The 27178-nt window shown below is 41.7% G+C and overlaps 1 protein-coding gene across 4 annotated transcripts in view; it reads left to right on the forward strand.

Annotated features, from left to right (window-relative positions):
• The first annotated feature begins 2714 nt into the window (after nucleotides 1–2714).
• The window catches only part of CTNND1 (catenin delta 1), a 46995-nt gene continuing 22531 nt past the window's right edge, over nucleotides 2715–27178 (forward strand). The window contains exons 1-2 of one of the 4 annotated variants that reach the window (XM_008694152.2): nucleotides 2715–2990; nucleotides 26212–26331. The gene's annotated coding sequence lies outside the window, so the exon portion shown is untranslated. The remainder of the gene's footprint in view (nucleotides 2991–26211; nucleotides 26332–27178) is intronic. The other 3 variants (XM_008694151.2, XM_008694150.2, XM_040639134.1) reach the window with 3 other exon arrangements.

Below are 27178 nucleotides of genomic sequence, written 5' to 3' on the forward strand. Positions count from 1 at the left end.
CCTGAGTTATCTTTTTTGATTTGTACATAACTTTATTTCAAATGTTATCTATAAATTCATTAATATAAAATTATTTACCCAGGATTACGTAACTGGTAAGCCGAGAGACTTCATTTACTCTTCCATCTGTTGCTAAATGTAAGATATTAGGCTGAGCTCTGGGGATACACCATGAACTAGAAAGACACCATTCATGTCTTCATAGAACTTATCTTCTGGTGAGGGAGACAGGAAAGCAAAAGGAAGGCAAAATACTTGCAAGTTTTTAGTGGTGATGGGAAGGAAACAAGAAAAATCTATCTCTAGAAGATCATAGAATATTCTAGAATATGGCTCTGATCTAGGAATCAATGAATCAACAAATGTTTCTCCACTCCTCCCCCCCCCAACATTTCTTGTGCTGGCTGTTTTCCTTTGGCAATCATCTTTGGCTTTTGAACTTGCTATGGAGGATCAGGAATACTAGATGGAAAGTAGAGGTAGAAGCTGTGATAAGAGGGGTGCCTGGGTGGCTCAGTGGGTTAAGCGTCTGCCTTCAGCTCAGGTCATGACCTCGGGGTCCTGGAATCGAGCCCCGCATCGGGCTCCCTGCTCAATGGGGAGTCTGCTTCTCCCTCTTCCTCTCCTTCTGCCCCTTAGCTCGATCGCTCTTGCTTGTGTGTGCTCTCTCTCTCAAATAAATAAAATATTTAAAAAAGAAACATCTGATAAGATAGTAGGAGAAGATTCTTAGATAATGAGAATTAAAGGTTGTTCATTTCTCTGTTAAATGTATTCATTTCCCAGTCTGGTTTGTTTAAAGCCCATCAAACAAGTGCTGTGATGCCTACTTGAGAGAAATCCTTTTTTTGGTCACGTGAGATCAAATATGAGGGTCTGTGAAACTACAGACAGAATGTGAGAGGGTAGATAATGACTGGATCAGCTTCATTAGAAGGGCACATACTGAAGAGAAGTGGAATTCCAGTTTAGATAGATAAGGAAAGGTCAGATTATGGTAAATAAGTGTGAATTTAGTGTATTGAATGAATAAGTGTAGCACTTTGAAAGCAGATGAGGAACTTGGCCTTTATCCTGACCACAGTGTAAAGCGATGGAAAGAGCATGGGCTTTGGAGTCAGATGGATGAGGGGTTCACTTCATAGCCAGCTAATCTCAGGCAAGTTTCTTCACCTTGTTGAATCTTAATTTCCTCATTTGTAAAATGGTGGTAGTACTATCTCCATGGTGTTGTTTTAGAAGTTAGAGATAATGAGTGCAACGTGCCCTTCACTTGATATATGCTCCATTATTATTTGCTATTATGGGGCATTGTTGAGCCACCGAAGATTTGGGGGCAGGGTTGATACTGGTAACTCATTCTAGTGAGTTTATAACCAAATGCTGTACGTTGTTTTAAGAACTTTATGTGTATTTTAATTCTCACAGTAGTCCTGTGAGAGAGATATAGTTATTATCCCCATTTTACAGTTGAGGAAACAGAGGCTCAGAGAGGTTATATGATTTGTCCAAGGTCACATAGTAATACATTTACTTAAGTGTTCTTGCAGAGGAGGAAGGTTTGCAGCCAGACAGTCTGAGTGCAGACCTATGCTCTTAACCATTATTCTAGGTTGTGAAATCTTATGAAGATTCATTTGGCAGCAGTCTACAGGATAGAATTTAGATTTGTCACTAAGAAAGAAAAGGGAAATTTTAAATTCATCATTATCATCTTTGTTTAGTAACCACCGAATGACCATAAAATACTAGCCTTTGTCAAGCCTGTTATAAAAAAAATCCAATCTCTGTCCTTCATGGCATAACAGTGTTAAGAACATATTAAGGAAAATTCTTAACTCAGGAAAAGAATACTCATATAATCCTTTACTTGGGTTAAATGTAAAAAGAGAATGTATGAATTAGATCATCTTGAGCTTGAAGTGCATAAAGAAATTGAATTTTCTTAACAGGAGACTTCTTTTTTTCTTACACATGCTGTTATCTCCTCTAAATATATTGCTTACTTGTTGAATTCCATTTATTCTGCCCCTCAAACCCACATTATTTTGCTTTGGGGACAAATGGGAAGACAGTGATTTTCCTCAACAGCCCAGTGGATTCAGCCTCCTTCTAGTTGAGAATAGAGACACCAAAAACTGTTAACAAGTCCAGGCATTAATTTTTTCTCATTAGCTCTAATGCAGTTAAACGAAAACAATGAAATGGAGAGTTTACCTCAGATATTCCCTACCATCCCAATCAATACATAATAGTCCTATTTCTAGGATTTTTCTCTCCTTCCCTTCCTGTCTTCTTTTGGGAAAATGCCTTGGGGTTGAAAGCAACAAATCAAATACCAGCAAATAAAATCAGCTTTTCTTCTCCTATTTTCCTACCCAGAAAGGACAAGGGAAAGAGAGCAAGAACCCCACCATCCAAGAGAACTGATGCTTAGGCGTGCCATCCTAGAAAGCCCTTGTTCCTTCGCGTACCCCCCCTCCCCCCGGAGCTCTGCAGCAATTCCTCAGAGATTGTGTAGTCTCCACTTTAAATATAAATATATATATAAAACTTCCCCCTGTCTCTTTCTCTCCTCCTCTCTCTCCTTTTTTATTTTTTTAATTTCCTATAATAAAGTTTCCTATTGGATAAAATCAGCTCCCTGATTTATGCCTGGTTTCTATTGGAAGTTCTCAGGGGCTGACATCACTTAGGAAAGCGAGGGGGTAGGGCTGCCAGATCAGTTTGTCACCACCCAGGCTCCCTAGCCTTTGGCTGGGTGCAACTTCCATTTTAGGTGTTGGATCTGAGAGAAAAAAAAAAGAGAGAGAGAGACTGAGAGAGAGGGAGAGAGAGAGAGAGAGAGAGAAAGAAGAGCAGGAAAGATCCTGAAAGGAGGAAGAGGTGGCGAAAAATCAAGTACCTTGCTGGATTTGTCTTTCTCAGCACATTGACGAAGCCTTGGGTTTCTTTCTTAAAGGACTGGTTTTTAGAAGTCCACATCTGAGGTGTGTGCCTTTATAAAAAATGTGTGTACAGACGGGTAAAGGAGGAGAAGCCAAGTCGAATTTTTGTCTTACGGTAACCAGAAGGAAGTTAAAAACGAGAGAATCTGCTCTGCTGACGGGTGACTTTTAAGCAATTACTATTTTTCTTTCTAATTACTTTGGGGGAATTTGGGTATTTTATTATATTAAAAAGTAAAATATTTAAGACCCAGAAACAAACTTCTAGGTCTCTCTAATATAGAGATGAATAGATTCAGAGGGGTGAGAGCAAATTCACATTTACATGTAAATTTGTATTTTGGTGTGTTCTCTAATTTTATATTTTTTCTGGTTTTAAGCTAACAAACTTCTGTTTTCAGAGCCCAAACCAAAAGTTCGGTTTTTTGGCATGTTGGTGTGGGTTGGGAAAGGAATTTGTCCGGGTCGGAAGCTAGTTATACAGATGGTTCTTCATATGTTTCAAAACTTTTTTCTCCCCGTTATCATTAGATTTGTGGAAGTGAGAAGTTGTAGGGGAGCTTTGCAGCTTTAAATGGTGGTGGTTTTTCACCCCAGAGAGTTTGAACGGCCCAGATCAGTTTCAGCCCTGCTCTTCCTGGGTGGATCCCTCTTTTACTTTTCCAGGTGCGGTGGGTGGGAGCCTCATTCTCCTGCTAGACGTAGCCTCCCTGCTTTGCTTTATAAAAGAAAACAAATAGATCCATGTTAAACAGACTGCCATTCCTTTCTTCCTGAGACTACGTTTGACGGCAGAGATTTGTGGAGGTGTCGTGGACTTAGTTTGCAAGTACATAACGTTTGATTTATGTGCTTCAAGGGATAAGGAAATTCTAATCATGCGTTTTCAGTTCACCTGAATAAAGTGGCAACACACCTGGAAATATTTTCAGCTTTGTGCCCTCTGAAAGGGCCATGGATTAAATAAGATGAGGCTAAGAGAAAGCACTCAGTGCAAACTTTAGTGTTTAGAATGCATTTAAGAAAGCACAACAGGAATTCTTATTTTTAAGCCAACTGAAAGTTGTTTTTTGGAGGTGAGTTTTTTTGTTTGGTTAATTTGCCGTGAAATCAGAAATCTGTAAGAGCTGGAGGCCCATGACTGCTTTCATATATTTAATCTTAAGATTTGTTTTGATTTTGTTTTTGCAAATACATTCTTGCAAAAATACTGTTTGTAGATAATTATATAGCCAACTCATCAGTAGCTGAAAACTGAGTGTTCCCTTCTTTCTGTCTTTGAAAATGCGAATCGGTCTGAAAATTACAGCGGGAATAGATACTGCCCTGATTGTAACAGGATGGGCCTTAATAGATAAGCTGCTCTTTAGCTTTAAACTGGTATGTATCTTTAATAATCCTCTCTGGTTTTGTGCCCTCCTCCCATTTTTTTTTATACCACAACACTTCCTTGAATTTCTTTTCCAGAATGAGAGTATTTCTTGAAAGATGATTTCATCCTTGTGAGGTTGTGGCTTCAGAGGAAACAACTTTGTTCCCTCTTTTAATACAATCTATGCGAGGGCTGCAGTAAAATCTTGGTGTCTGGATCTCATAATTACAGCAAGTGCAGTTAAAAAGAGAGGAAAAAGACAATGTGTACAGTCTGTTGGGCTGTAGTTCTCGTTTAATATTTTCTAAATTTTCTTTCAAACATTTCTCTGCCTTGACTCCAGCCTAGGGGAGATTTCTTGGTGGATCTTCAGAGGGTTGGTCATGTTGCTGCCAGAGTGTCGGTTTCCCACTCAACCTTTAGGGGGAGGGATGAGGGAATCTGAAGGAGGAGTACAAAGGCAGTTTGAAAATAGGTTCTGGATGACTGAGTGGTGGTGATTTGGTTCCAGCTTTAAATACTGGGCTTTGTGTGGCTGCAGTGAGCATCCTAGTAACTAGCGTCCAGGACTATTTCCACGACTGAGGCTTTGTTTTGACTGGTGTGTACTATAGAGCTTTTGGGTTGATAAGATGGAAGATTTGTCTTTTACCTCGCCTCTACTAGTTCTTTCAGGGAATGTAAGGGGTGCAAATAACTAAATCTTTTATTTTTTTGTTTTGTTCCTCATTTTGGTTTTTGGGTAAAAAATGACAAGTAAGTACGAGTTGTGCAGATTTTTCTTTTTTTTGTTTGACTCCTATATACTGTTGGTTTCTTTGTTATATGACTAAGGTACGGTCTGTGTATTCCAGGTGGGTGTCTCTTTTGGGTGGTTAGAGTGCTAGTGCCTTTCTTAGGGTTCCAAATTATGGAGTGTCACAGGGGCAAGGATATGTTCTCTGAGTATAAAATTGGGACTATTGGAGATGTTTAAAAAAAAAAAAAAAGCTCCGAGTAATTGCAGTTCACCCTTAGGTTTATGAGGTAGTTGTTCTCTAGGGACGGGTGAGACAGGATGGATGCAAATAAATTAAGCATAGATCACCATGCAATTGGAATAACAAAATGATTAGCTCTGTATAATTTATTGCTTTCTATTTTAGTACCTGATGGTCCCCTGTTACTTACAGCCCTCTCTCCCCACCCCCTTGTTGTTTTTACTGCATGCTAAGCATTTTGCATAAACTATTTACTTAATTTCCCACAACTGTTTTTTAAGGAATGTGAGCCTCAGAGAAGCTGAGGTTTGCTGAAAATCTCACTGGCTGTAAGTGGCCAAGGCCAGGATTAAATCCTTGTCTGACTAACTACAAAGTCCATGGACTTAGCCACTAATGTACTACTGTTCTCCAGAGAGAACAGAAACAAGAACCAGAACTAAAGTGAGCCCTTGCTAGAGGCAGAAGTGTTTAATTTTGCAGAGGGCCAGTCCCCACTTAGATTTCCAACCCCCTGCATGCTGGGATAATAATATGTAAAAAGTCCATTTTCCATAAATCCCATAGGGAGCTGAATATGTTAGAATAGGTATTATCTTAGTCTTTAAAACAGGGATCTTCCCATATGCTCATCATTGCTGTTCTGATTTCTTAAACTTACCGGAAATGCCTCCAACTTTGATTATCAGTGAAATTTCTTCTTCCAGACAATTTTTAGGCATGTGGTTTGGAATGATCTTCCCAACTTGCAGGGAGAGGCTCGTAACAGTAGCTCGAATAATGTTTATCACACTGCGTTAAAATTGTCTACTTATTTTTGTCTTTCCCTCTAACTGTGAGCTGCTTGAGTGTAGATGCTGAGTTACTCTGTGTCCTCTTAGCACCTATCTCAGTGTCTGGTACATACTGAGGTGTCAGTAAGCCTTGGTTAAATAAGGCACTTGATGGGAATCACTGAGGGACTTTTGTGGGGAAGGCTGAAAGGAAGTTGAGATGGGAAGCAATACAACCTAGATTAATGAAATCACAGTGTGATGTAGAAACTTCTGCCGTAGTTTGTAGTTCTGACCTTTTACACATTTCTTACCTCTCATTTTTAAGTAAGATTTCTGGAGATAATTGAAGATTTAAAATTTCATTAAAAACAAAATTCTGTTTCTTTTCTGGGCAAGCTGTCCAAAATAGTATAAAAAGTAAGGGTCCTAATATTTCATAATCCGGGCAGCTGTTAACTTCAACCACTGAAACCTTAAATAAAGCCATTGTCTAGGGGGGAGGCACTGCTTACCTGGAACTTACTAGGGCAGCAGCATGGAAGTATTGCTTTCAGACATGTTGGAAGTGAGTGGTTTTTATACTAGTTAATAAAAACATAAAAAGCTTGGGACGATAGTTTTGAACATCAGTGTTCTAAAGAAAGTATGTTCGAATATCATTGTATTTTTTTTTTATCAGTGCTTCTGCCATGAAACTGCAGGAGATTTTGTTCAAAATTGGGAATTTTATGAATTAACCCAAATTAATTTTCATGGGTAATTTAGAATGATAGTAACAAGAAACTTGCCTAAAAGAATGATGCGTAGGTTATCAGTATGTGATTTCATGTTCTCTTCCATTGCACAAGGATTCAAGTGCCATGATCGTAAAGCTGAAATAGGGATCGTGCTGCCTAAATGTAGCTGCTTGCAAGGTTTCCAATAGAGAGCATTGATACATCCTGGCAAGGACAGAGTAAGGAGGGAAGAACTGATATTCTGGTTAGAACTAGCAAGGGGGAAATAAGTGGATGGATAGATGTGTATTTGGTTGTGTATAATGAATTTTTGGGAGTAAATGTGCCCCCCTCCCTCTGTATTTGGGATTACATGTCATTGGTTATTAAATATTAAGCATTGAGAATGGAGCCCGCATTTACTGTTGTGGTTCAGGGACAGTGTTCCGCATTTTTAGGGCCATTTCCTCTCCAGTGAGTCCTTCAGTCTGACTGGAGTGGTGTGGGCAATTTAGATCAGGCATTTAGTGGGGACATTATAAGGATTGTTTTCTTAAAGCCTTTTTTGCTGGCCAACAGGTAATTTGGTCATCACTTTTACAAAAGATACCCCATTATATGATGATAAAAGCAACTTCAAACTTTTAATTTTGAAAAAAATTTCGAATGTAAAGGAAAGTTCCGAGAATAGCATAAGACCGCCTGTGTATCCTTTAGTCACCTAGACACCCACAGTTAACCTTTTGCCTCAAATGCTTTATTATTCTGTATTTTTTGATCAATATGCTGACCAAACGGAATTTCCAGTCTAAGAGTTCCACGGATCTGGAGAGGCAAGGCAGTGTAGCGTAGTGGTTAAGAGCATGGATCCCTGAGCTAGTCTGCCCGGAATCGACTCTTGCACTGCTGCCTACTAGCGTGTAGCCTTGGGCAAATTGTTGAACCACTCTATGCCTTGATCTCCATTGGTAAAATGAGGACAGTATTATTGATCTCATAGAATTGTTGTGATGCTTAAGTGATTTAATATATGTAAAAATGGTGCTCAAAGTAATGCCTTGTAAGTTTTTGCTATTAGAATGGATGCTTTAAATGAATTCAGATATCTTTTGTCTGTTGGACTAAATACCCTTTCAGGTCTCTTAAATCCTAATATTCTGTGGTATAGATGTTTGTGTTAAAGATTTTATTTATTTATTTTTAAGGATTCATTTATTTACTTGAGAGAGAAAGAGAGTGCGCACGCAGCAGGGAGGGGCAGTGGAAGAGGGTGTCTTAAGCAGACTCCACATTGGGGGGGCAATCTCAGGACCGAGATCACGACCTGAGACGAAACCAAGAGTCTGATGCTTCACTGACTGCACCACCCAGGTGCCTCTAAGATTTTGTTTGTAAGTAATCTGTATATCCAGCGTGGGGCTTGAGCTTACAGCCCTGAGATCTTGCATGCTCTACAAACTGAGCCAGCCAGGCTCCCCAAACTAACTTTTGGAAAGATAAGTGTCTAATAATAGGCAAGTCTGGGGAGTTATTTGGGCAGGGTTGTCCAAAATACAGCGATGGAAAACTTTTAATAAAGTAAAGTGAGGCATTACTGGGAGAAGAGAAACAAATTGCAGAGCTTACAGTAATTTCTTCAGACTTGGAGACTTGGCTCTTCAGAAAAGAGCCCTACAGGTTTCTCCCATCTTTTCTTTTTCTTTTACTTATTTATTTGAAAGAGAGAGGGAGAGGGTGCCCACATAGGTGGTGGGAGGAGAAGTAGAGGCAGAGGGAGAAGCAGGCTTCCCACTGAGGAAAGAGCCGTAGGTGGGGCTTGATCCCAGGACCCTGAGATCATGACCTGACCTAAAGGCAGATGCTTACTGACTGAGCCACCCAGGTGCCCCCTCTCCCATCTTTTCTATCTACAAGAGACAAAACTCCAGCATCCAAGGGTAAACTTTAATTTTGCAGAGACTGGACTGGAAAAGCTTTGTTTGGGTTTATTATTTTTTACTTTGGACTAGGTTCTTTATCTTGAAGTATTGTCCAACCAGGATTTTGCAGGATAATATTCAGCTATGAATGGTTGTACAGGAAACTACATAGAAATGAAGGCAGGCTTTTACTATCCCTTTTCTTGAAATAAACTTCCCTCTTTTATGTTCAGGGAACATCATTCTCTATTTTTAACCCTTATTTCTGGATTTGTAAAACTGGGGTGTGTAGAAATTTTGAGTTCATCAATGCTTCCCATGAGAAGTGTGCTTCTAAGAAAGAGGTCTGCTCTTGTATGTAGAAAAGGCAAACTGTGGCCTGTGGGAAATATATATGTGTTACATGCAGCCTTGCCTGGAAACTTCTAGGTTTCTTCTAGCTGAAGGTTTTCCTTCTCGTCCTACTAACTAACCCATGAAACCGGTGTTCTGAATGGTATTTAAACTAATTTCTGCTGGCACTCCATAGCTTCCCCACCCAACTCTTTACATTTTTTTTTAAAAGATTTTATTTTTTTATTCGACAGAGGTAGAGACAGCCAGCGAGAGAGGGAACACAAGCAGGGGGAGTGGGAGAGGAAGAAGCAGGCTCCCAGCGGAGGAGCCTGATGTGGGGCTCATCCCAGAATGCCGGGATCACGCCCTGAGCCGAAGGCAGACGCTTAACAACTGAGCCACCCAGGCGCCCCTCCATTTTTTTAATCCACATTTCCGTTTGCTGATTCTTCTACATTTTCTCCCTTTTGTTTTCTTTCCTGATCTCTGGTGTCCCCTATCTTTTCTCCTGAGATTGGTTGTCTTCATGGGCATTGCTTTGCCTTGCTAACACTTAATATGGAAGAAGTTTCTTCCTTCCTTTTCTTTTCTTTTCTTTTCTTTTCTTTTCTTTTCTTTTCTTTTCTTTTCTTTTCTTTTCTTTTCTTTCTTTTTATTTATTTGACAGAGAGAGACACAGCCAGCGAGAGAAGGAACACAAGCAGGCGGAGTGGGAGAGGAAGAAGCAGGCTCCCAACGGAGGAGCCTGATGTGGGGCTCGATCCCAGGACTTTGGGATAACCCCCGGAGCCGAAGGCAGACGCTTAATGACTGAGCCACCCAGGCGCCCCTGTGGAAGAAGTTTCTGATTCTTACCATAGAATAAATTGTACTTATATGCTAAAGGTACAAGTATTAGGATACTGCTTCTGGTTTATTTCAGTTAGATCTAGATTAAGATAAATTGTGATTCAAGAAGATCTCTTCTAGTAATTCAGATTAGTTTTTATCTTTTTGATTTTCAAATCTCATCCACATTTACTAATGAATTACCCATTTTGGGTCACTTGACAGTGGAGCTAAAAAAATGTACTTTTCCAAGAGTAAATTACCAGTTTTATGTGTGTGCTTCCTGTGTTGTTTTCTGTTGGAATGCAGTAGCACATTGAGAGATTGCTTTGTGGCGTGAAAAGATTTTTGTTTTAGGGAGCTTGTATTTTAAGAAACCAAAATATATTCTGATGGTTGAGGACATAAGACATTGTTATAGAAACTGGGTCAACTTTTCAATACTTTTACCAAAGCACCTACAGTTTCCATTTCTTTGCAAGTGGAGTGAATCTCATTGAAACAAAGTAGCTGGTGTATATTCAGCACACTTTTAAAATAGGGTAGCCTGTTTTAAAGGAGAAATTAGTGCCAATCTGATTTGTTTCTGCTCTTTCTGTGTTGGAATGGGGAAAGTTCTGTAACCTCTCTGCTGTTCTCCTCTCCAGTGAGTACTTTGTCAACCAGGGCAGAATTGGTTGTTTGAATGTGTACCCTGCTGAAGGTCAGCCAAATGTGCAGGTCAGGCTACAAGAGACCCCAGCTGATGGGCCTAAGATCACAATTAGAAAAAAAAAAAAAGTATAGAAAGTTACATTAAATGGAAATCAAAGATGTTATTAAGTGCATTTCTAAAATTAAGTATTATCACAGATATTCGAAAGAAGGCTCCCAACAGTAAGCAAGAATCTTTTTACTCTTTCCTATTTTTATTTTTAAAAATTGCCTTCTTAGGCTATTTTAAGAAAACATGACAGCATTCTTTGTCCCATCCTTTTACTACCTTACATGGGCTCTTATATACATGTGGAAATATCTGTTTCTCAACCATTATTAAGACTCAGAAGACAATATATAGCCCAGCATATTAATTGAAAGAGTGAATTGTTGGGGCACCTGCCTGGCTCAGTTGGTGGAGCACACGACTCTTGATCTCAGGGTTGTAGGTTTGAGCCCCATGATGGGTGTGGAGATTACTTAAAAATAAAACATCTTAAAAAGAATTAAAGACTGAATTGTTTTGAATTGTTTTGCACGTGTATATGTCACTTTTGGTATAGAACTTCATTGCAAGAAACTTTTTTTTTTTGGCAGGAGAGGGGCAGGATTTCTTTACTCCAAATATTTAGTTGTAACAATACAAGAGTTGGGGCGCCTGGGTGGCACAGCAGTTGAGCGTCTGCCTTCGGCTCAGGGCGTGATCCCGGCGTTCTGGGATCGAGCCCCACGTCAGGCTCCTCCGCTAGGAGCCTGCTTCTTCCTCTCCCACTCCCCCTGCTTGTGTTCCCTCTCTCGTTGGCTGTCTCTATCTCTGTCTAATAAATAAATAAAATCTTTAAAAAAAAAAAAAACAAACAATACAAGAGTTATCTTTTAAATCTCCTAACAAGATGTAGTGAATAAACCTTCGTGCTCAAAAGTATAGAAAGAAAAATGAACAAAGTTGATTTATTTTTCTAAAATTTAACTTTCTGTTTTCAGTGGAAAAGTGAAACATCTTCATTCATTTAAAAAAAATTAGGGGGAGCCTGCTTCTCCCTCTGCCGGATGCTCCCCCTGCTTGTCCTCTCTCTCTCTCTGACAAATAAATAAATCTTAAAAAAAAATAAAAAATTTGAGAGCCTGTGGTATGCTATGCACTAGAATATAACAGTACACCAAATAGACCTCACAGAGTTTATAGTCCAGTTGGAAGAGATAGATAATAAGTAAATGTATAGTATGCCAGAGTGTGGTGATACAACTGAGAAAAAAATAAAGCAGAATATGTAGAGTGGTGAATAAGAAGTGCAAGGGTAGGAGTGAAGTTTTTAAATATAAGGAGTGGTTGGGGAAGGCCTCACCTAATAAGGTATGTTTGAGAGAGACCTTAAAAGATATTAGGGTGAAGTCATGTAGATAAGAGTAGAAAGTGCAAGTCCTGAGGCTGCTTGTTACCAGTGAGCAAGAGATATGGGGGAGAAGTAGACCTACTCAGAGAGTTTCAATAGATACGTGTTGGGGGGAAGAGGGGATAATTTAGGACCTTCTCATTCACTGTACAATGCAAAAAAGTGTTTCCTCCTCACTTAAGACCCCAGAGACAACGGATGGTAACGAATTTTTGTGTGTTCTCTGTAAATAGAGTTGAGGCCATACCTGACCCAGCGTCCATCTTTGTCCCATTGCAGAAGTTCCGTGTGAGTATAGTCAACAGGTAATTTGCAGAGTAGCAGATTTTGCATAGGTTGATGACCCTTGTCTTGGAGAATACAATAGCAGGGCAACTATTTACAATAAGCTTATATGTGTTTGGGAAGTGAGATAAAACATTTCTTCCCTAGAGAAATATATTTCTCTACTTTCTTACCTACATTGTCAATTTTCTATGAACAGGAGAACTGACAGATCTGGTGTAGTTTCCTTTTGAGTACATTTGTTGCTTTGGTTTATGACTACATATGCCCCACTTATCTGTTGCTTTTCTTTTTGTTCATTTGACCAAAAAGCTCCTGCTTCCCCAAAGTTGTAATCTTTGGTATTTAATGGCTTCAGGGACCACATTATAGGTCACCATAGTCCTATTTCTGTTTTGCACTGTTTTCCCTTTCCATATGTGTGTTTAAGCATTAAGGGTTATTAAAGCATATACTGAACCACTTGGCCTGGTTGACTTTGGTGGGATGGAGGAATAAGCACCAACTATTTAGTGATTGATGTTCTATGGCAGCCACATATGGGAAAGTAAAAGGATATTTGATTTTCAGAGTACTTGTGTCTTGAATCACCCATTCTTACTTTCCCTCTCAAGATAATCTGGTTTAGCTAGTCTTGTCCTTTAGTGAAAGAATCTCTCTGTCCTCCTTTCTCTCACTGTTTGGAGTTTAGCCCTGCAACTTGACCTGGTTACCCTCTGTCCTTTTCTTTAATTATACCTATCTAGTTGTCATCTTGTTACTTAATATCATCCTTGGAAGATGACCTCAATCAGGAAACATTTATTTCCTTACCATCCTCTTCTGCTTTGGTCAAGTAACTGTGTCATCTTGCATAGGAAATACACTAGGCAATCACAGAATCCCCTAATTTTGAAGTTGCTTTAAATAACTGCGTGATGCGTATTACTTCAGCATTCATAGATGCTTGCAGTTGTCTTTTTAAAAAATACTTATTTATTTTAGAGAAAGAGAGAGCGTGCAAACACATGAATGGGGAGGGGCAGAGGGAGAGAGAATCTCAAGCAGACTCCCCACTGAGTGCAGAGCCCCATGCAGGGCTCGATCCCACAACCCTGAAATCATGACCTTAGCTGAAACCAAGAGTTGGATGCTCAACCAGCTGAGCCACCCAGGTGCCCTGTGTTTGTAGTTGTCTTGGAAGTATGTTTTTGAATGGCATTCTTCTTTCCTAAATCTTTAGTGATGCATGTTTCCTGTGGAAATACTCTCTTTATGGTTCTTCTAAAAACATTTTGCTACTCGCTTGCTCTTACTCAAACCAGAAGTTAAAGTGACTTTTGCTTGAATGAGTGTCAGAGGTAACCCTTGAGTCAGTATTTTCAACTGGACTAGAATTATCTAGGGTTGTGAATTCTAGATTTGGAACTTTGGACTTCTTTTGGGATGGGATATAGAACCAGTCTTTGAAAATGTTGGCACAACTCTTTGTTTCTTGGAGGACAGTTGAACTAAGTTGTTTTAAAAATAATCAGGGCTGTCCAGTCTGCAGTGTAAATAGGGATGTTCTCCAGTGTACAGCTCAGGATTCCAAAAAAATGAGATAATTCTTTTCTAGGTTCTGAGTCTAGAGTATAGGATTTAGGACTGTGTCATTCCAGCCATCCTTGTATTTAAACCCATGCTTTCCAACAGCCTCTAATCTCACCTGGAATAATGATCTGAGCTGTTTGGTGGACAATAATAGGCCCAATACAGTATTTAATAACAAGTGCCCTTCTTGCTAGAGGAGTGTGGTGGTCAGAGGATTGCCCGGGATAGGCTAGTACGGTGGTTCCCAACAGCTGACTATCATTTTGAGAGCTTTTTAAAAGCATGAATTCCCAGGCATTCCCTCTAGAAATTGAGGTATGGGGGATGAGGAAGTAGATTTGGGAGATTGTATTTTTAATTTTTTTATTCTTTTGAAGTTTATTTATTTATTTAAGTAATCTCTGCACCAAACATGGAGCTCGAACTCATGACCCTGAGATCAACAGTCACATGCTTCTCTGACGGAGCTAGCCAGGTGCTCCAGAGATTTTTTTTTTTTTTTTTTTTTTTTTTTAAAGATTTTATTTATTTATTTGACACAGAGAGAGACAGCCAGCGAGAGAGGGAACACAAGCAGGGGGAGTGGGAGAGGAAGAAGCAGGCTCATAGCGGAGGAGCCTGATGTGGGGCTCAATCCCAGAACGCCGGGATCACGCCCTGAGCCGAAGGCAGACGCCCAACGACTGCGCCACCCAGGCGCCCCGAGAGATTGTATTTTCTTAAAAAGCTTCCCAGGTGATTCAGATCACTTAGGTTTGAGAACCATAAAACCTGAATATTTGAATTAAGCTACATATCTATGTGATTTCTCAGTTGGGTGGTTATTTAAATTAATATGAGAAGTAGAAAAGAATAGTTCATGGTAGTGGACATGGTGAGAAGGTGACTGATTTGAAGTTTTCTACCTCTGTATGCTGTATTGTTTAGTAATTACAGATGTCACTGCCTGACTTGGGGGTTATGCCAGTACTTAGTTAGCATGGTATGGAGGACTGGCCTGTTGTGAGGGAGGGAAACTTTTAGACCATATCTCCACTTCCCCTCTCCATTTTGAAATTGTGGAACACATTCAGGAGAGGATGTTCTCATTGAAACTCAGCTGGACAGTTTGTTTAAAACTCGGACAGGAAGGGCCAATGTTACTTCCTGTCTGAAAAGGAAGTGCTGGCTTCCTTCCCTTCCTCCTTGGCTAGCTCTGGCCAACTTCTAATGTGAGTGGGGGAGGGGCTGATCATGTTAATACTTTTCACTGGCTACCTGTGCCTTGGGAAATCAGGTTACCATCATTGTTCAAGTGTGAAAATATCATGTTTATTCCCTTCTTTCCTCATTTGAAACATGGAGACGGGTGCTGTGTGGTCTCTTGTGTGAGAGCCCTGTGCTCGGTTTGGCTGTTGCAGTCCAGGGAGCCTCCCAGTCTCCCAGACATTACTTTACATTTAACCTTATACCTCCCCTGTATTCCCTGACATTTGAAAATAGATCAAGGAGCTGTAGGGAAGAAACTCAAATCCATTTGACACTGAGGGGTAGGTTGCGGAAAAGAGAACATAATTGGGCAGAAGGGAGTGGGTGACAAAGGTTTCTTATTTTTAAATTGAGCCAAGAAAACATTCTTTCTGAGTGGGGCCAGTTGGCACTCTTCCTGCTATTTTAGTCCAGGCTTCTCCTTCCTACTGGCCAGTCAATTGTATTAAGTGTTTGATGTGAGTTTGAACTGTGGTCTCTGGGGTTGGGGGGAGGGAGCGTGGTGGAAACAGCTGGTGCCTTCATCAAGCTATCTCAATTACGCTGCTTTTCAGAGTGTTTGAGGGTGGGGGGATGGAGGATTGGAGGAATTGGATGTATGTTAGCAGAGCCCCAGCAACTCCCATGTAGTGGGATTGGACTCTCAGGCACTCTTAATACCATGTGGGATGCTGGCTAGTTGGAATGTAGCTAAACCTTCTTCAGTCACATTCTTTTCTCTGCCTCCCCACCCCCCTCAATTCTTTCAGCTTTGGGCCTGATTTGGAAAGAGGGGTATGTGGGAAGTTAGATAGCAAAACAAATTCATGCCCTTCCAACCACTGAGTATTCAGCATAAGTCTTGGGCCCCTCCGTTGACTTTCTCCTTACCCATTCATTACTCCTTTGGTTGGGTTTTCTAAATATGTCTGCAAACGGCCAGAGATACAATTAGAACCAGGATCTTTGGTGAAGTCATGCTAAATTGTAATCGGTTGGCTATACTGTTCTCCTTCCTTCCCTCACACCCTGGGGTGACTGTATTTCTGAGTCAGCACAGCTTTTCTGTCTCACCTGCTCAATTTGAGGCAGAGAACCTGCCAAGCATCCTTTTGGAGTGGCAGCATTGATATGGGTGTGGCCAGTCCTCTGGGGCGAGTCTTTCACAGCCCTCTTTTTTTTTTTTTTTAAAGTATCTCTGAAAACACTCCTACTAGATTTTTTGGTCTCCTTTTGTATAGCTGTCTCACATGATACTGCTTAATTGACTGATTTATTTGACCTGGGCTATGATGAGGGAGAATGGGAAAAGAATAGTAACAATTGGGGGCGCCTAGGTGGCTCAGTTGGTTAAGCGTTCCACTCTTGGTTTCCACTCAGGTCATGATCTCAGAGTCTTGAGATCAAGCCCCGAGTCAGGCTCTGCAGTCCGGGCAGAGTCTGCCTGAGATTCTCTCTCTTTCTGCCCCTCCCACTCATCCTCTCTCTCTCTCAAATAAATAAAATCTTTAAGAAAAAAAAATACTAACAAATGGAACTACTTTTTCAGTTATTCTTTAAAAAAAAAAAGATTTATTTTACTTAGCGCGCGTGGGTGTGTGCACGGGGAGTGGCAGAGGAAGAGGACCTCAAGCAGACTCATGCTGTGCACAGAGCCTGACACGCATCTTGACCCTGAGATCATGACCTGAGCTGAAATCAAGAGTCAGACAGACCCTTATCTGACTGAGCCACCCAGGCGCCCCTCAGTTACTTTTGAGAGAAAAAGGGAGTTAGTCTGATTCAGTGCTAGGTAAGGGATCTTAAACTTTTGTGTGTGTGCTTCAGTGATAGTTTGCAGTGGCTAGGCTCTGCTGTTGAAGTTCTGTTCTAAAGCCTAGTGTTGCTAAATACCCATTTTTCTACCCAGCCCTAGAATGGCTGACTGTTGTGTATATTCCTGCCCCACCTCCTTCTACCTGGTTATGCCAGATCCAGATATGAGTTAATTCCTTCTAAGTTGTGCTGTTTCAGACTTAGGCTTCTTTTGCATCATATACTATCTAGATGACGGTTCAGCCCAGACTACTTCTAGCAGATCCAAGAAGGGGGAAGGAGTTTTTAGGGGAAAGAAAAGGAGAAGAAGCAATGAGAAATGATAGCGTATTACTAGTACCCTGGTTGGAGAACTGTGCTGAGCCTGAGCTGTGCTTCACGCGGAGGGAATTGAGCCCTGTGGGCAAAGGGTGTTCCTTTGGATTTCAAGAATCTCTGGTTAATAGATTAGCTTGACTTCTATCTGAATCTTTGCTTCTGGGGTTTAGGGCCAACGTCCAGTGGGCTTGTACAAGATAACAGAAGAATGCATCATTTTTCCCATTCTTGGAAGTAGCTGAGGACCCTTATTAGAAAGGAAGGCTTCCCTCCCCTCCCCCCGCCCCCAGAAGAGGTTCCAAATCTATAGTCCCTGACCCACTCCAGGGGGAGTAGTGAGCAGGAAAGGCTGAGGTTGCTGTCTTGACCTCTTTGCTGCCAGGACTACTGTGCAATTCTAGTCCTCCCCTCCTTCCCTAAGGAGGTAGAGAACTTTGCTCCCAGCACCTGCTGGTGCTTATCCTGCCTCTTTGTAGGGTGGAGCCTGCTGCCTTTGTTTGTTCTCTGTGGGGCCTCTAAGAATCAACTTTATGCTTGTGGGGAAAAGGGTTTGAAAGACTGGAAACAGTGGAAATGGGTGACAGAGGATGTGTTTTAAAGTCATTCTCCAGGTGGGAATGTTCCGTTGACTGAATCCAGAGTGGCAATCAGACTGCCATCGTGAAGTTTTCTTTGGGATGTATCACATGTATTGGAACTGAATATCACAGCAGCAGCAGCTTTAAAATCCCCAAAGCCGTGCTTCCAAATTGAAGAAACTTGCCAAGTAGGAATCTTAAAAATCCCCTCACCCCCTTGAAACCCTTAGATCCACACACAGTGTCTTTCTGAGATTCTCAAAGGCCTTAGCTTTGTCCTATGTAGTGTTGGCTTGGGGCAGGGAGGAGGGTTGTTTTCCCGAACATGATAAGGAACTGAGCAGGGCAAAGTGGGAGCTCTGGCTGGTGATTGGTAGACAGGATGCCCTGGAATGCGGTTGGCCTGCAGCCCAGAATCCAGCACTTTGTATTTGTTTGTTTCTGGGAGACTGTGGTCTGGTGCTACTGTGACAGGAAGTGAGAAAGCTGGGAGTGGGGGAACGGAGAGGGGCCATGTCTTTGTGGTTCTCCTGTGAAATCTCTTTGTCCCTGGAGAGCAGCTCTGCTCCAGGGCTCTACTGAGAAGAGAGCAGCCTTTGTGTGTCTAATGGGTCTCCGAGCATCTAGCTACTCCGAGGGTTTAGGGAGTGTGAATTCTGACTGGCCTTTTGCGTCTCAGCACTTGAGTTATATAAATGGCCTCCATCTCCTAGCACTGGGGAATTTCACTGAGTTTTATGTGTGTTACTGTTATTTATAGATCTCTAGGATTTAATTAAGAAAGGAATTCTAGAAAGAGATAGATGTTTGTTTATATAATGTTTATTCACTCTGTATTGCAGATACTTTGTTGGGTCTGAAAGGGACAGAGAGAAACAGGCGATGCTGGGGCCCAGCATTTTACTTTTCACCCTTCCAGCTGGCACCCTACTACACACAGAGCTAGAGAAATCTACCCATTCTTTGATTCAGTATTGGGAGGTATTGGCAGTTCATTGTTTGCACATAACTAGGGAATGGTTGGTAGTTTCCTGGGATTCTTCTACCCCCCACCCCCACTGAAATAGCACCTGTAGCACTCTCTGTGCCCCTCCTCCTTCCTTTCCCCCCTTGTTTTGTGTTTTCCCTGCCGTCCATTCCAGCTGTGAAACAGGCATCTCTTCTAACTTTGTGGATTGGGTGGCTGAGTCCTCAACTTCTTGCCAAGCTGGCTAGTCCCTGAGCACACACACAAACCGGCCTTTGATTGCCCAGGAGGACAGCTGCCCCAGAGGCAGATTGCTAACATACCGCTAGAACAATCCCTCCCCTCTGTTCTGATGCTGGCCAGCACAATCTTCCCCGCTTCTAGTTCCTTCTGTTTCCTACCCAACTCTGATTTCTGCTTTTGGTTTAGTGAGATGCCACTTTAAAAATGAGAGTAGGGATATTTGTGATCAGGTTTTCTTTCTTGAGGTAGGGATGGTTTGAGAATGTGGCATGTAGCCAGATTTCTAGAGCAGGCCCTCCAGTGGAAGGATAGGTGATTATGTAAAAAGTTGTATTACTTTTGCCCCTAGCACCTTTCCCTGAATTCTTATTCCTTTATAAAATGGGAAATCTGAGGTAGATTGCAAGCTATTCTTCCTCAGAATCGGGTAAGTTCTTGCTCATTAAAATGAAGATAAGAGCCAGGGATGCCTGGGTGGCTCAGTCAGTTAAGCACTCCACTTTTGATTTCAGCTCAGGTCATTATCTCAGGGTCAGTCAGATCGAGCCGTGTCAGGCTCCGAGCTCAGCACACCTCAGCACACAGTGTCTGCTTCAGATTCTCTGCCTTTCCCTCTGCCCCTCCCCAAGCTCACGTGCACATTTTCTCTCTCTCTCAAATAATAAATCTTTTAAAATTTTTTTAAAAAAATAAAGTGTAGGTAAGACCCAAAAGTTTATCTGCTTCCACACCATCCGCCCCCCTCAAAAGTTTACTCTTGGTCAGCTTCTCTATTGGAATTAGAATGACTTTTAACCACAAGATGAGTAGAAAGTTCATACCCCCTGTACTCTATCAGGAAGAAGGAACATGAACTTGGAGCAGAACAGATGCGTTTCCACCACTCACTGGCTCTGTGACTTTGGGCAGGATACTGAGGTCTTCTGACATACAGTTTACTCATTTATAAAAAGGGGCCAGTGTCATCCCAGAGGTTGCTGAGAGGATTATGTGTGATAACTTGGGGAGATCACTAATCAATAACTTACAACTTTTCTTCCCCTATAAAGTCAGATTTTCTTCTTTCTTTTAGATAGGGAAAAACGTTTCCTTCAGCACTCTGTCCTATAGCTGACACAGGACCTTCACACTTCTCTGATTTCCTCATAGACTCTTTGTTGTTTGTCTCAAAAGGGGTGTATATTCTAAACCTGATGGCGGGGTGTCTTACTGCTCTTTCCAGTGCTTTGAGGAAGCAGGACTGTAAATGTGACTCAGTTACTTGCTTTCAGCTTTCCCAAGTCACTGTCAAAGGATGGGCAAGAGGGACGCCTGGGTGGCTCAGTCAGTTAAGCGTCTGCCTTTGGCTCGGGTCATGATCCCAGGTTGCGGGATCAAGTCCCGCATTGGGCTTCTTGCTCAGCAGGGAGTCTGCTTCTCGCTCTCCTTCTGCCCCTTCCCCTGCTTGTGTTCTCTTTCTCTCTCTCTCTCTCTGACAAATAAATAAATAAATAATCAATCTTAAAAAATGAAAACAAAGGATGAGCAAGGAAATGTTGAAAATGCCATAGATAGAAAGTAAGGGGGTTTGGTGAGAAGCTGCCTCTTTAAAAAAGGAATGTGAGCTCAAACAGTTGGGTGACCTCTAGAAAACCCTAAGGTTAAGCTTTTTTTCCATGAAATTTTTTTTTCTAGCCTAGGGTAAGGACGGGTATAAGGTATCCTAGTTAATTTTAGGATTTCTCTTTATGACACAGGAGTTACACAATACCTTCCCAGTTTGATTAGACTTTTTCTCATTTCCCATTGTGTACTTGACCTCCCTCTTTTTCTCCCTTCTCCTGTAGGAAGGAGAAAGGCATTTGGCCTCTCCCTTTCCTCCAGTCTGACACCTCCTTCTTTTTGCCCCTCCCTCTTATCTTTGTTTCCTTATCGGCCTCTCCCTAAAGCTCTGCTTTCTCCTTATAAGGCTAGGTGAGGCTCCTTTGGCAGGGTTGCGTCAGGGATCCAGGTAAGTAACTCATGTATCTCAGACTTTCAGGATTGAGAGAAAATTCAGCGCTGTCTGTCCCAGTGGAGGGCCTTGGAGAGGCACGTGGGTAATGGGGGTGGAGAAGGAGGCGGCCTGGCCTGAGAGATCAGAAGGACTTGTTAGACCAGTCCTGTGTGTGTGTCATACGTGCCCCAGAGAGAAGCAGGTTTTGTTTCTTTCCATACCCTTTCAGTCCTGGGCCCCTCACTAGCTGAGAGCCACACCCTTCCTTTGCTTCAAAGCCAGTCCAGCATTCAGCCATTTAGTATGTTTATGGTTTGGGGGGTTCCCAGAATACTCGGTAGGGGAAAAGAGAACAAGGAGAATGTTCCATCTGGTTTCTGAATTTAGGGTCAAGATGATGGAGTTTTGTTTTGTTTTGTTTTTTTTCTTTTAAAGTCACAGTAAAAAACTAAATTCTGATTATAACTTTGGGTCAGGATAAGAAGACTGAAGTGAGTTTAAGGTGTCTTGTTGATCTCTGGAGATTGCCAGCTTAACCTCCTTTTAACAAGTAGTTTTTTTTAAAAAAAGGAAAACGTTCATATATTTATTTTCCTTCTTTTCTCTGAAACTCCAATCAGAAGTATCACTCTTTCCTAAGAGGACAGTGATTTGTCAAAGACTCCCTTAATTCATCAGAGAGGTTCATGGTGGACACATTGAGATCTAGTCTTTCGCTGTGAAAATGAAAGTCCCCAGTCTGCCTTTTGGGTGCTCTTAAGTGGAGAAGCTGGGCCTTGCATCAGGCAAATCCACAGGGACGCTCAGAAACTGCTAACACCGAAGAGAAGGCCATTTCAGGAATATCAGTTGTAACTCTGAGAAGTGGTCGGTTGAGATCCCGAAGTGAGCAGAGTACTTAGGTCTCAGTACGGATCACGTCCAGGGACTGGGGCTTAGTGTGGGAGTTAGGTCTTCCTAACAAACGGAGGGAATACTGGAATTGTTCTCACTGAGCTTGGGATGGTGGAACCTCAGGTGGTAGGTGGGGCGCTTAGACCTTGGACTCTGGTACAAGCACTCTTGGTGATAAGAAGCCAGAGAAAACTATTGACAAAATACATTCCTTTGATTTAAAAATAAAATGGCAATTTTCTGTTAGTTGTGTGTATGGTTGAACAGGAATAATTGCTTTGAATTTTGGAGCACATGCCATTTTAGGCAAACAGATGCCTTTTAGGGATCTAGAAGACCTACCTTTGTTGGCTTGAGCGTTACGTGGTACAGCTCTGTGGTGTTACAGGTGCTGTATTTTATTGATTGGTATTCTTCAGTGCGAGGCTCAGTGTGCTTTTTATTTTTATTATTTTTATTTTTTTTTTTTATTTTTTAAGATTTTATTTATTTATTTGACAGAGATAGAGACAGCCAGTGAGAGAGGGAACACAAGCAGGGGGAGTGGGAGAGGAAAAGCAGGCTCATAGCAGAGGAGCCTGACGTGGGGCTCGATCCCATAACGCCGGGATCACGCCCTGAGCCGAAAGCAGACGCTTAACCGCTGTGCCACCCAGGCGCCCCTCAGTGTGCTTTTTAAAGTAGCCATGTGAAATCCCTAGGATGATGCAGAAGAGGAGTTTTGCTTATCCTTGCTTTTGGAGGGAAGGCATCACTTTGTGACATTGGTTTTGATTTAATAATAAAAAGGAAGGAGGAGAGCTGGCTTTGGGATTGGCTGCAGAAGATAAAATTTCTTTAAGAAACCCAAAGACTATTTTGTGGGGTTTTAGAGTTCTCCATCTGAGGACAAATACTTTTTCCTCTTTCCACAAGGGCTAGCTTGCCTAATTCTGGTCATGTCTTTGGATACACTTATCAGAATAGCATGGATGTAGGAGAGACGTTCAATCACCCAGCCTATAGTTTTACATATATTAGCCATTAAAGCTAAACCCTAACACGTAATAAAAGTGAAGCTTATAGGGGTTATAACTTCCCCTGCAAGCTAGTTCTCACAGCTATTTTTGGGCAGAGCCAGGACTTGAACCCCAGGTCTTTTGACCCCTAGTCTGGAATTTTATTTTGTTTTTCCCTTTGAGAGTGTCAAGAATTCCTGTAGTTTATTGGGCTACTTGTAAAGCAGGGAGGGGAGCATGTGGAGACATGTGTGGTTTATTCAAAAGTCCCATTAACACCACCAAGCTCTAGTCCCTTGTGTTAGCTATTTGTGGTAGTGTTTGTATCAGTAACCATATTAATAGCTTGCTGTGTGTCAAGATATTTTTCTAAGCACTTTATATGTATTGTCTCATGTACTTCTCACAACTACCGTTAGGTGTATTTTATTTCCCCCATTTTACAGAAAAGGAACCTGAGGTTTAGAGATTAAGTGGTATTTTGACCAAAGTTCTATAGCTAAGAAGCAGTGGAGCTGGGATTTGAACCTAGTCTGATTCTAAAGCCTGTATAACTTGTAAGAATCCTATTTCCAAATTACATTCCTATGGCCAGGTTACAGTAGAATAGGCCATTCCAGGGACTGTGTTATTGGTGATGTTTTCTACCCAGCCACCTGGTTGGCATCGTCTTTCTGGTCCTTCTGGGTATTTGACCCAATTTAACTTTTGGTTTGGGTTTCTTACAGAAGAGACTGAATTCTTACCATTGTCATCGCCTGAATGTTGGAGCCTGGCTGTAGACTCATAGGTCTATAGGACCTATGGCTTGTTACAAGTAAAACCAGTTATAGTCTTAGGGGAAAGTCTAGTCTTAGGGGAATGTCAGGGCTCACTTTATGCGTGGCCTTTCTCTCCTCACTTTGAGAATTCTGTGATGGTCTTTTTGTAGTGAGAGTCAGTGTAATTCATTTGAAAATCTTTTAAGAAAGGTGTTGGCCTGGACTCCTGTGACTTTAATTGCCAAAGTCCATTAATGGTTTGCAGATTCTGGTTTAAAGCATAATTTTTATGCGTATGGCATGGATGAAGACTCCTAAAGTCTGAGTTGTGAAGAGGCAGTGTACTGTAGCTCGCCAGCGGCTTCATTCTCTTCCCCCACTTCCGTCTTTTCCTCCCATTTGTTTCCATTCTCCCACTTATGTCTTATATGTAGACATTACGAATAACCCTTTAACGTAAGGAAAAATGGAAGTCCCCCCCCCCCCCCCGCTTTTTTCCTGTGATGTTTGGGCAGAAAGTGCAAGGACTGTGGAGGAGAAGGGCTGGACTGTCCATCTTATACTGGGCTGGTACTTTCTGGACTTGACAGCATGTAGTAGAAAGAGAACACATTCTTTGGAATGGAATAGATCTGACTTTAAGTTCAGAATTTGCTATTAACCGAAACCTTGGGTAATTTCTTCACCCAGAGCCTATTTTCTCATTTGCAGTAAAACTTCCTTCCTTAGGGTTGTATTACTATGATAATAAATGTAAAACTCTCAGTAATTGCTAGTTCTTTTCACCTTCCCTTTCTCTGTGGTCATAAACTGCTAAGGCCTCAAATAAGGGGTCAAGAACTTATTATAGCAGATGTGTAATGCTGCACTCTGTGTCCCAGAAACACTGGTCTGGGTGGGACTTCCTGGTAAATAGAGTTGGAGTAGGGGAGCCAGCTCATCCACTCCTTAGAACCCAGTTATACTTTTGATCCGGTTAGTCTCACCTACTAGTTCACAAAATAGTTTTGGGCTGAGGCATTGCCATTAAGTAATATAATTGGGAGATAGAAACTAACTCTTGAAACAACTTAATACCTCACATTTGTATGACATACATTATCTCACCTGATCCTCTTAGTAACTCTCAGTTAAACTGGGCTGGTGATGCTGGCACTGCTCAGATGAGAACATGGCAGTGACTTTCTGCCATTGTTGGCTAGTGACAGAGCTAGGACTGGGACTAGTCTTCTGCATCCTATCCTACACAGCCTCTGCTTCTGCCCTCTTTCAGGCAGAAAATCTCCTGATCCTATTAGGCCTAGGAATCTGATCCTCTCTTTCTACTTAACTGTGCTGTCCTCTTCTCCAAAATAGAGCCTGGTGGTCAGCCTTTAAAGCCATGAAGGGTGGGAAAAGATCCTGCGTATCTAGAGCCCTGGGTAGTTTAACTACTAACCTTCCTTAACTCCCTTTATTGAATTAAAGTTGTAGGGGTAGAAAGTAGCTGTTTACGGCAGGATGACAAACAGTTTCTCTGCAGCAGGGAGTGTTGTCACTGTATGCCCCATAATAGTGGTAGTTTGGGCTTTTATTAGCAAAGAAGATTACAGGGCGGAGGCTGCCAGAGTGGTAACTGCAGTTCAGGCGCTGTTGAAATCTAGAACTGGAAGAATCTCTCTTGAGCTTAAAGAGTCCTATTGGTGTGGAAGGATCATAGGTCAACGTTCATAGCGGATAAGGACAGTGCTTAAAATGAAGCAATAGAGATGAGGAGGGAGCAGCATTTTTTTTTTTTTTTAATGAGGTTGCTTATTAAGATGTTTGAGTGGCCTGTTGGGGTGTACGGTGGGAATACGAAAACTCAGCAACAGACCGGAAGGAAGAACAGGAGTTGATAAGTGACTGTGGGAGCCCGGAGCCAGGGTCGGAGGAATTTAAAGAAGGGCTGCCACATTCTTGGATTTTGGTGCTGGATCCACTGGAAGGAGTCTTAGTGGCGGAGGATTAATTAGGGATTTTATTGGACACCTGTCTATCTGTTCCTCTGGGTGTTCTTGCTTGCAGAATGCTGCATATACTCTAAAGCAAACAGGCCCAAGCGTTTGTGTTTGGTAGGGCCGTGGGGAGCGTGGGAAAGGGAACTGAAGCAAAAGGCTCAGCCTAGGCTAGTCCCCACATGTCTTCCTCACTACGACTACTGCGTTGGTTTCTCAGTGTCTTTGCGGACATGCTAGGACTGGGCTTTGAGGTTTCTGCCTTAGAGGTGGGAAGGAGGGGGAAGGGAATTTCAACAACAGAAATTTTTCCCCCCAGTTTGATTGCTGGGAATAGGGGGTAAGTGAACTTTTATCTATAGTATAACCTACACCTGGTTCTGTACAGAAGTATTCCATGACAGTAGAATACAGGTTTTAATAAAAACTACATCCAAGGTCCAGGTATCTGAAGACAGAGTAAAGTCCAAAGGGCATTTGTCACATTAAGCAATTCCAAGTCATATTTTACACGACTCCCTTCCATTCCCAGATTGTCTTTCTCCCAATACCTGCCCTGTTCCTCTTATTTTTTTTAATGTTTTGTGTATATTTTATTTTCCTCTCAATCTCATTTTTCCTCCAAATATTTCTGCAGCTCTCTCCTTCCTGCTTCCTCCTTGCTGTGGTGGCTGGGATGCTTCTCCCATGATATTTTGAATCTAGACTGGGCTGTTCTCTGTGTTAAAACCAATCAGTTACGACCTTCTCTTAACAGGTGTGTATGGAAATATGTTTCTTAAGAATAAATTTTTAAAGTGTCTTTTTTCTTTAGGGGGTTGAGAAGAGGGTGGGAAATAGGGGAAGAGAGTTTATTTTAAAACTTCTAGACATGGTGTATGTTGGACTGGCCATAAAGTCTCCTATAGCCAGTTTGTAAGCGAGACACCCTATGGAGTCCAGTGATGTGACTACTGTGCCCCCCACTTACTGGCCAACTTGCAGGTAATGCAGTAGGGTATGGGGAATTCTTCATTTTTATACAACAATCATACATTGTATAAATAGCACACAAATCCTCTAGATACTTGGATATTTACCCCGAGTTGGAATAAGTAAAGATGTAAAAATATAGTTGGTTTATTTAGAGCTTTCTGCAGGATAACAGGGATGTAGGAAGTTCCCAGCCATTGACTGTCTGGAGGTTAGAATGTGAACTACTTCGAGGGGCAATTTCAGAGTTTGAGCCTAATGTTCATTTTACTCTTTCCCCAAAGAGGTGAAGGTTGCTGCAAGCGGAGCCTTTTTACATAAGAATTTTTTGTGGTTTTACTGCTCTCATGTCTCCTTTAGCCAAGGCCCACGGATTGCCTTCAGTATTATAGAAGGTCTTGAAAGAAAGACTCCTTCATAAATGTATTAAATATGAGGGCCTTCATTTTGTTACCTGCGTTTGATGGTAGGAAGTATTTTACTATTTCTATTTCCGATGAGCATTTTCACTTTGCATATTCACTTAGTAAATTTTGCCACCACTGAGGCAATTTCAGTGTTCAGATTTGGGGATGTAAGTAAGATCTGTAGGTCTGTACTGCTCCCTTAATTCTAGAAATGGCTTGCCCCTG

Source organism: Ursus maritimus, unplaced genomic scaffold (genome assembly GCF_017311325.1).
Source record: "Ursus maritimus isolate PB19 unplaced genomic scaffold, ASM1731132v1 scaffold_23, whole genome shotgun sequence".
Taxonomy (NCBI): domain Eukaryota; kingdom Metazoa; phylum Chordata; class Mammalia; order Carnivora; family Ursidae; genus Ursus; species Ursus maritimus.